Here is an 11,319-nt window from a genome sequence, read left to right as displayed (position 1 = left end):
CCACTTCGCTAAGGTGTGACTTTCCAGACCCGCTAGGAGTGCCGCTGCTCTCCATGACCAGCTGGGAGCCCTCCCAGATGCCGCCACATATGAGGACCAGGCAGCGCCATTACACGGCCCGCCACTTCTGGCTGCAATGCCAACATCAATTTTGGTCTGGCCACCCGCCTGCACCGCTGCAGTGTACTCACCTCGGGCACTGCCATCTTCCTCCATTCGACTTCCACCCTCATCGAAGACATCATGTCCGCCCACAACGATGACGTCACCTCCGGCTTCTTTTCTGGTCGGGTCAACCAACTGCACTGAGGCCACATGCATCCGCCAGGCGCCACCATCATGGGCCAGCCGGCCCTTGACTGCTGCAACTCGCTCACCTCACAGATGGGACAACGTGGTCAACATGTGCGTGTACACGATTGCACACCCGATGCACCCCATGCCCCAGAAGGAAGCCGCTGGCCACTACTTGCCACAACCATTGGACAGCAGCAACTTGGACCCTGAGATGGTCCTAGCATCTACCACGCTAAAGAAGGGCATTCTCCATGGACTCGGGTGCTCGATGATGGACATCCCTGTCAATGGGAAGGTAATAAAATGCCTGTTTGATAGCGGCAGTAGTGAGAGATTTGTGCACCCGAACATAGCTCAGACACTGAAAATAAAGGTATTCCCCACAAACTTCTCTATAGCCTTTGCTGCTCAGGACCACTCTATCATGGCATTGCTCAGCAGATCCTGGTAGAGGGGGAACATATCATGGGTTCAGGCTCCTAGTCATGCCCAAGCTCTGTGCCCCAAAGCCTCACCCTTGCCTTCGGTGGCCCACTCCCCCCACTCTCCAACAACAGCACAAAGCTCAGCGAATGCCCTCAGTCCACCTGCGGTCTCTCCACACTGTGGATACCCCCCCCTACCTAACTCCAGACTGCAAGCCCATAGCTGGCAAGAGCAGGCACTATTGCGCAGCCAACAGGGTCTTCATCAAGGCAGAGATGAGGCGGCTTCTGATGTTGCCCTCGTGGCCATCCTCTACCAAGGGGGCCGACCCGTGGCTTTCTCCAGGACCCTCCACGGTTCCAAGATCAGGCACTCTGCCATTGAAAAGGAGGCCCAGGCTATGGTGGATGTGGTCTGCCACTGGCACTGGCGCTACTACCTGGCAGACAGGAGGTTCACCCTCCTCACCAACCAGCAGCAGGGTCATGTTCAGCACCACCCATAAGGGCAAGATCAAGAACAATAAGATCTTCCACTGGAGAGTTGAGCTGGCCACGTTCAGGCTACGACATCCAGTACAGAACAGGGAAGTTGAATGACTCCCTGTCTCGGACCTGCACCAGCATGCAGTCCTACCAACTGCAGGCGCTGCACGACACCCTTTGTCACCTGGCGTCACGTGCCTGTATCTCTTCATTAAGTCCTGGAACCTCCCCTCCACTGTCAAGAAGTCCGAACCATGACTGAGTCATGAAGGGTCTGTGCAGAGTGCAAACCGTGCTTATTCCGCACACCACAGGCTGCCTTCCATGAACAAGAACATCTACTTCCTCTTAGTCGTAGACGAATACTCCCATTTTCCCTTCGCCATCCCTTGCCCTGACACATCCACATCCTATGTTATCAAGGCACTGACACAGATCTTCACCATGTTCAGATGCCTGGCATTCATCCATAATGATTGGGGGTCTGGCTTCATGAGTGAGGAGTTGCGCTAGTACCTGGTAGTGCGAGTATTGCAGCTAGTCACATGACTACTACAACCCCAGGGGCAACGAATAAGTGAAGTGTGAAAATGGGGTGATCTGGAAGGCAGTCTTCCTGGTCCTGAGGTCCAAAGGCTGGTCCATTGATTTCTGGCAAGGGGTCCTCCCTGAGGCACTCCACGCCATATGGTCGCTCTTGTGCATGGCTACCAATCAGACCCCTTACGAGTACTTTTTCTCCTTTCCTAGGAAATTGGCAACTGGCGTCACTCTGCCAACATCTCTGGGACCGGTGCTCCTCCACAAGTATGCGCGGACCCATGTCTGACCCCCTGGTCAAGCAAGTGCTGCTTCTCCATCTGAAGCTGAACTACACCTACATCAGGTACCCTAATGGACACTGACTCAACCAGGGATATGGCACCAGCAGGGGCCCCACACCCCCAATACCTCATGAGTACCCCGCCAACCTCCCCACCACGGATACCCTTGGCCCACTCAGGATTCACCGGGAGCTGAGCTCCTTCCTCCACCTTTCCAGAGGGCCACACTCCTCGCAGACCAGACCCGCCCAGCCAATTCTCATTGCCAGACACCACCTCACCCACACTGCCACCCACCCCTGCCACCCCAGGCCCAGTTGACCCTCAGGCAACCCCGCCCTCGCTGACCTTTTTCCAGGATGTAATCCTGTGATGGTCTCAGAGGCATAGATGGCTGCCAGACCATCTGAACTTGTAAGATACAACTCAGCACCATTCTGCACCCCCCCCCCAGCCCCCCAGGACTTATTTTAAGAAGGGGTGAATGTGGTGATACATCCACCAACCTACTGCAGGGGGAGACCTTTGTACCTGCAGGAAGACCACCTGGGAGGCTGACTCCATCTGGCTGGCTATCAATCAAGTGACCTGGATATAGACCTTGAGCCGGAATTCAGAAGGTTCAGACACTAGGTATCCATGGAGAGGTTGTAAACTGGATTTGAAATTGACTGAATGGGAGAAGACAGAGAGTGGTAATGGATGGATGCTTCTCAGATTGGAGGCCTGTGACTAGAGGTGTGTCTTAGGGATCCATGTTAGGACCATTGTTGTTTGTTGTATATATCAATAATCTGGATGATAATTGGATCAGCAAGTTTGCTGATGACAAAAAGATAGGAGGCATTGTGGACAGCAAGGAGGGTTATCAAAGCTTGCAGAGGGATCTGGACCAACTAGGAGAATGGGCCAAAAAATGACAGATGGAGTTTAATGCAGACAAGTGTGAGGTGATACATTTTGGAAGGGAAAACCAAGGTAGGATATACACAGTAAATGGTCGGGTACTGAGGCGTGCAGAGGAACAGAGAGATCTAGGAATACAAATACATGATTCCCTGACAATGGTGTCACATGTGGACAGGGTTGTAAAGAAAGCTTTTGGTATCTTAGCCTTTATAAATCAAAGTATTGAATATAGGAGTTGGGATGTTATGTTGAAGTTGTTTAAGCCATTGGTGAGGCCAAATTTAGAATATTGTGTGGAATTCTGGGCGCCTAAATACAGGAAAGATATCAATAAGATTGAAAGAGTGCAGAGAAGATTTACTAGGATGTGGCCAAGTCTTCAGGGGTTGAGCTACAGGGAAATATTAAACAGTTTAAGACTTTATTCCTTGGAGCGAAGAAGAATGAGGGGAGATTTGATTGAGGTCTACAAGATTTTGAGAGGTATAGACAGAGTGGATGTAAATAGGCTTTTTTCACTTAGATTGGGGGAGATAAATGATAGAGGTCATAATTTTAAACTGAAGGGAGAAAGGTTTAGGGGGAACATTATGGGAAAGTTCTTCACTCAGAGAGTGGTGGGAGTGTGGAATGAGTTGCCATCTAATGTGGGGAATGCGGGCTTGATTGTGTGTTTTAAGAATAAATTGGATAAATATGTGGATGGGAGAGGCCTGGAGGGTTATGGAATGGGAGCAGGTCAGCAGGACTAGGGAGATGATGGTCGGCACAGATGAGAGGGGCCGAATGGGCTGTTTTCTGTGCTGTAGCATTCTATGGTTCTATGGACTAGGCAAAACAAAAATGGTTCACCACAAACTAGAAGAGCTGAAGGGGCCTGTTTCTATGCTGTAGTGTTCTATGGAAGACTCAAAGTTTCTGTGTCTTAACAGTAAAAGTGGTAAACTATTGGGATGTTAACCCTTCAATAAGTTTTTGGTAAGGTGGCCCGAGGCTCTGGGGAATTTTCCAAGTGCACAGACGAGCACTGATATCTCAATCAACATCACTGAAATGGATTTACTGACCATCGGTTATTGAATCTTGTTTCGAGTAAACCAACGACCACACAACTGGATTCTGAGACAAACATCGGATCTGCTGGCCTTTAGGTCCAGAAGCAGAAGCTGCTGACTGGCACTTACTGGGCAGCAAGAGTATGTGCTCAGGAGTGGGCTAAGACCTGCTATAGCCCCTGCAAAGGCTCTGTGGGGAAGGAGACAATGTAGAGGCCTCCTACCTCTGAGGGGATGGGGGTGGGGGGTGAGAAACATGTGGATGTGTTGCTGATAGAAGAGACAGGAGTGCAGTTGATGTTTTGTAAGAGTATATGTTGGTTTGAGGGCACAGCAAATGTAAAGGAAGATGTGCACTGATTGTATTATGTTTCTGCAAATGCACGTTATTCCTTTAGAGTCTGCAAGGGTTGGATGGTGTGTGGTGTCTCCATGAACGGCAGTGACTGGCAGTCTTGCTACTTCTGCTGATCAGAAATTTCGGTAAGAATGCTGCAAGTGCTTTTGGATATGCCATGTCAGAGTTGGCCTACAGCATGGAAACAGGCCCGTCAGCTCAAGGTGCCCACGCATACCACAATCTCCCACCCACACTAGTCCTACCTTCCTGTCTTTGACCCATGTCCCCCTAAACCTATCCTATCTGGATATTTGTCCATTGTTCCTGCCTCAGAAGCCCATTTCATACAGCCCACCCTCTGTAAAAAGTAAAAGTTACCCCTCAGGCTCCTCATCTTCCTCATCTCCCTCCTCATCTTAAACCTGTGTCGTCTGGGTACTGATGCTTCTATTCTGAGTAAAAGGCTCTCTGCGTTCACCAATCTATTCCTCTCGTGATCTTGTACTTTTTTGTGAGATCACTCCTCATCCTGCTGCGTACCAAGGAAGAAAGCCCTAGCCTTTCCCAATAGCTCTGCATCCTCTCCAGCTTGACAACGTTCCATCCTGCAGTACTGTAACCAAAACTGAACACAATACTCCAAATGGGGCCTCTTATACAACGGCAACATGAGCTCCCAACTTCTTCAGTCAATACTCTGAATGATAAAGGCCAAAGTGCTGAAAGGCATTTTGACCACTCATCTACCTGTAGTGCCACTTTCAAGGTATTATGCACCTGTACTCCTAGTCCCCTCTGTCATTGTTTGCAGCATTGAAGAAAGTGATAGAGGAGCATGATTATCCTTGCAGTTAGTGCAACTCTATTCCAATGCCAGTGATCTGGGTTCAAATCTGGCGCTATCTGCAAGGAGTTTGTACCTTCTCCCTATGATTGCGTGGGTTTACTCTGGGTACTCCTGTTTTCTTATGCCAAAAATGTACAGGGCTGGTAGGTTAATTGGGTGTTATTGGGCTGCATGGGTTTCAATGGGCTGGAAAGGTCTCCTACTGTTCTGTATCATTAAAAAATTTTAAAAGTCAGCTCAATGTGAGTACAGTTAACCTAAAGGGTCATCTCTCTATAGCTGTGTATGGACTTTTTTTTTCAGATTTTTAGGAAATTAAATGCAGATTATAAAACATCGAAAACAAAACTGGGGATCTCTGCTCTTTACCAACTGATCATAAGACAGGCATGCCTTCAATATGGAAGGAAGTATTGCAGCAATAAAAACCATCAACATTTCCAACGATCTACTTGCAGCAGAAATGTGAGGCCCATTGGGTGAGAGCCAAATCTGAGAAATTTTTGAGAATTTTACGGATATGAAAATGAAAGTTAACATTGATAATCATTGCCATAAGGCTACCCAGAAATTGGATTAGAATAAAGATGCCCATTAACTGTTTGGTTTTGTCAGGTTGAGCACACACAGCCATATTCATATCTGCAGCAAGTGATTCCAAAAGTAATGGGACTGTGAAAACAGATTATGCAAATTTACCTGATCATTTTTTATTTTATGTTCACTGGCATATTAGCAAACAAAGATGTATCTATACCCAATAGCACAAAATGTATATTTAAGAAACCGCTCTCGATGCCTGATAAAATTGACTCCATAATCGTACAATCTACCTACTGTATGTTAGCTCACCTCATGCCCCTCTCTTCATCATTGCCTGTTAAGTCTGTTAATTCCCACCATCCTTTGCACTCCTCCTCCTGCTAGATGTCCTTCTCAGGCAACCTGTCCAGATCAAGCATGACATGGTTCTATGATTTCCTAGATGGGGTTTGAGGCAAACATGGGAATTGTGGATTTTGTCACAGGTAGGCAGGAGGTGTGAAGGAGTCTAGTGCACTTTTTGCAAAGTTCATCATGAGCTTCTGCTTGTTCCTGATAATGAGATTCATCAAACTCAGGGCCCTCCCTTATGCTCTTCAATTTTGAGTGCTCTGCATCCTCAGGAATCAAGGTTGTTTGAGAAGGGCTTTGAATCATTTCTTGGCCCTCTCTTGTGAGCAGACATCTTTCAGGATTCTAGTACTGGCCATGTGAATGATGTGATCTGCCTTAATTGTATAATTAAGACCTTAGGATGTTGAGCTGGGAGATCACTAACATTGTTTTGCTTGTCCTGCCAGTTGCTTTGGAGGCTTTTGTGGAAAGAGCTTCAATAACATTTGAGTACAGAATGCAGAAACTGGCCCTTCGGTCAACTTTCCCACTCCAACTAAAGTGCCCCATCCACACTAGTTCTATATTCCCTCTAAACCCATCCTATCTATGTATCCATGCGATTTTCTTTTTAAACGTTGCAAATATACCTGCCTCAACCACTTCCTCCAGCAGCCCAATTCGTACACTTACCACTCTCTGTGTAAAAAAAAGGGTATTAAATCTCTCCCCCTTCACCCTAAACCCAAGTCTTCTAATTACTGATACCTCTGCTCTAAGCAAAAGACTGTGTTCACCCAGTCTATTCCTCTCATTATTTTGTACACCTCCTTGAGATCGCCCTTCCTGTGCCCCAAGCATTAAAGCCCCAGGTCCCTGAGAACTGGCAACATCCTTGTAAATCTCTGCACCTTCTTCAACTTGACAATATCTTTCCTATAAAACAGTGACCAAAAATGAACACAATACTCCAAATGGGTCTCACCAACATATTGTATAACGTCACCTCTCAACTTCGATACTCAATATCCTGATTGTTGAAGGGCACTGGGCAGAAAGCCTTTTGACCACACTGTCTACCTGTGATGCCACTATCACGGTACTATGTACTTGTATTCCTAGGCCCCTCTGCTCCCTACCATTCAGTGTTGGTCATACCACATTAGACCTCCCAAAATAAAACACTTCACATTTCCTTCTAATCACAATGTGTACAGAGGGAGAGGTTACTGTTACCCGAACAACCAAGCTTTTGCTTGGTTTGATGTCTTTGATCTTTGCACAATTTTTTCCCTCAGCTGAACAAAGGCTGAATGGTGAATGCCTTCACTGTGATGGGATTGCTGATGTGGTCTATGTTTAAAGGGATCTTGTTGCCCAGCTTTATTTTTGGAGGGTGCTGTTGTACATTTCAGGTGGAAGACCTTTGATCTGCAGACGTTCAGACTGAGGGCCTCTCTTGCTTGCTTTAGTCATGCAATCTGGACATGTGAGAAAGTAGAAAAATTTTGGGAAGATCTAAACCAAATATTAAATAAAATTACAGAAAACAATATACCAAAGAATCCAGAGATCTTCCTCCTAAGTAACATAAAAAACAAAGCATTTGGAATTGATTTGGATGGTGCACAAAAAAGATTTGTTAAGATAGCTCTAGCCGTAGCAAAAAAATGTATTATGTCAACCTGGAAATTGGAAGATAATTTAAAAATACAACAACGTTATATAGACATGAATAAATGTATTCCATTAGAAAAAAATAACATATAGTTTAAGAAATAATATTGAAATATTTGAATATGGGAGCCTTACATGAAACACAATAGAGAAAACCTACCGGGAACATTCACTACCTAAATTAACGAAAGGAAATGAAAAGAATTGACTCAGTGGAATTTCTTGTTTATTTTTATTGAATGACAACATTGTTTGACTTGTTTAATGTATCTTAGATTTTGTACTTTAAATGGATGGGGAGGGAGGTAGGGAGGATGGGATGGGAGGAGGGGTGGGGGGAGAAAATGACACTGTATAGATTTGAAAAGGAAAATGTATGTATCATGGTCAATGTGGTTTATGGTGTGAAAAATAAAAAATAAAAAAATTTTTAAAAGTGAAGGAATTGATGATAGCTTGAAAGATCACAGCATGAAAATGAGTGTAATTTGCATACCTGCTGCTGGTAGGGACTTTACCCTCTATATTTCTAATTTTAGAGGCTATAATCAATGGTGAGTAAATAGGTAATCTCCCACATCTTCAGGATCCCATGGATAGGAACCCAAGTATGAAATAAATTAGAGGGGACAGAACTGATTGCAAGGGTACACCAAGTGTGTTGGACAAAGAACAGTGCTTTGAAATAAATAGTTACAATAATTGTAAATGATTTAGCAAGTTCCCAGTCCCTGGTTGTACATAATAATGGGTTTTATACTTTTAATTTACCAATAGAAAGAACCATTGCAAGTGCATCCTCTCAGAATATAGAACATGGAATGTTACAGCATAGCACTGGCTCTTCAGCCCACAATATTGTGCTAACCTATTCCATAACAATCTAATCCTTCCCAACTACACATCCATAATCCTCGCATCTATATGTTTATATAAGAGTCTTTTGAATGTTCCTATTGTACCAACCTCCAACACCACCACCACCCACAGCAATGCATTCTCAGCACCCACCACTCTGTGTAAAAAAAAACTTGCGTCTAACATCTCCCCTAAACTTTCCTCCCCTCACCTTAAACAGATGTCCTCTGGTATTTACTATTGTCGCTCTGGGAAAAGTTGCTGGCTGTCCACCCTATCAAAGCCCCTCATAATTTTGTATACCTCAATTAAGTCATCTCTCATTCTTCATAACTCCTAAGAGAAAAGCCCTAGCTCTGTCAAGATGGCTTTATAAGACATGTTGTCCAATCCAGGCAATATCCTGGTAAATGTCCTCTGCACCCCTTCACTAAAGCTTCCATGTCCTTCCTGTAATGAGGTGACCAGAACTGAATGCAATACTCCAAAAGTATGGTCCAACCAGAGTTTTATTAGGCTGCAACATTACCTCCTGGCTGTGCAATGTGAAACAAAATGCTGTCGATTCACCCAAGGAATCCAATTCTGGTTATTTGCTTGAGAGAATCAAAATTCATTCCACTCCTTTCCTTAGCCTGGAGGCCCTGAGGACATCACGTGGAAATACAGGAAACACTTAGCAGGTAAGGTAGTATCTGTGTTTTCCAGGGTCTCCAATCTGAAACATTAACTGTTTCTTTCTCCACAGAGTGCTTCCAGCATTTTGTTTTTGTTTCAGATTTCCAACATAAGTGATTTTTAATTTTTTAAAATTAAAATGGATGCACTTGATAGAATGAGACAATGAACCTTATGGTCACAATGCACAATTACCGATAACCGGTGTCTGATTGGTGATGCAGGTGTAGTGCTGCCTGCACACTTATATCCAGCCAGGAGGATTTGATCAGATGCACAGCAGTGTTGTGGTGGAAATGATTTTGGGAGTAACTTCCACCATTCCACCTGCACTAAATTTGAGACTACATCCCACAGAGGTAGTGCAAGAAGTGGATGTGACAAGTATGGTGTTGAATTTGACACATACCCTTTATAAACAGAGATCCTACTAAATTGGTGTGTCAACGACCCATGTTCAAAGCCAGGTCGGGTCGGATTGGAGCATTCACGGTGAACCAAGAAAAGCCGGTTCAGTGCGACCTCTTACATAGGAACCCAGCATCCTAGTGCAAAAAGAGGCAGGACTTGCAGCATTACAGCAGTGGCATCCCAGGAAGACGGGCAAGCCTTTTACACAGGAAATGATGCGAAATGCATTGGCTCTGATACTACCTAGCTTGGAGGGTAAGTACCAAGATGAAAATGACCCCACATCCCCATTTTATCACGTTCACACAGGTAAATGAGGCAATTAAAAGGCTGTTAATTACCATCTTTCGAGGGCAGTGTAAAAGGGCCTTCAGTCAGACATTTAAAGGACCACTGGGAGGAGACATTTTGTGATTTTCCAAAACCTTGACAGAAGCCTTGGAAGAGATGGAAAGGACATATTTGATCTGACTGCAAGAAGTCAGTATGGGTCAAGCTGGGAAGATCTGGAGCTCTGCTGCAACAAAACCACTGGTGACGAGGATAGTTTATTGTTGATGTACAAGTCCAATGTACAGATGCACTGAAATTTTTACTTGCTGCAGCTTCATTGGTACATAAAGCACACCAACAAGCAATAAATTCAATTAATACAATGCACCACGCTAAGATAACAAATATACAAGGATGGATAAAGATTCCCTATGAATGGCTCAGTCCTGAAACATCAACTGTCTTTTACTTCCTTTGGATGCTGCGTGCCCTGCTGAATCTCCAGCACTGATAAATATTTACAGTTGCAATCATGCAAAAAAAAAGAGCTGACAGATTCTGGAGAGATCAGTGTTTGCATCTTTACAAGCCAAAGTCTACCAGAGATACAACTAACTTCATGATGCTTATTTCACCAGACAGTAAGGGTAATGATCATGGAATATGATAGGAAGCTACAGCACGGATACAGGGTTAAACAGGAAAGTCTGCAGACACTGGGGTCGAGGGTAATACACAAATGTGCTGGAGAAACTCAGCAGGTCATGCAGCATCCATACGAAGTAAAGGGTAACCAACGTGTTGGGCCTGAGCCCTTATTCAAGGTATGAGCAAAAACAGGCGGGTACCTGAATAAAAACGTGGAGGCAGAATAAGAGGAGAGAAAGGGGCAGGGGGTAGAGAACAGGCTAACAAGAGGTCATAGGTGGATACAGGTGGGAGGGTAGAAGAGAAAAAAGCTAAGAGGTGATAGGAAGAAGGGGTAGCTTCCTGATAGTAGAGGGAAGGGAAGCTGAAGGACAGGAGACATAAGGAAAGAGAAAGACTCGAAGGGATTTAATGAAAACAGAAGTCAATATTAATGCTGTCTGGTTCCATCAGTGCTTTGATGGAAATATAGGATGTTGTTCCTCCAATTTGTGAGTAGTCTTGGTTTAACAGTACATGAGGCCATGGATACTCATGTTGGTGTGTGAATGATGTGTAGAATTAAAATGGTTGGCCACTGGGAGGTCCCCGTTATTGCAGCAGACAGAACGAAGGTGCTCAACAAAACCATCTCCCAATCTGCTTTCTGCCTCCCCGATGTAGAGAAGGCCAGGTGCCTGCTTGTTTTTGCTCACACCTTGAAGAAGGGCCCAGG

This window comes from Narcine bancroftii, chromosome 4 (genome assembly GCF_036971445.1).
Source record: "Narcine bancroftii isolate sNarBan1 chromosome 4, sNarBan1.hap1, whole genome shotgun sequence".
Classification (NCBI taxonomy): Eukaryota; Metazoa; Chordata; class Chondrichthyes; order Torpediniformes; family Narcinidae; genus Narcine; species Narcine bancroftii.
Note: the sequence above shows the minus strand (reverse complement) of the source record.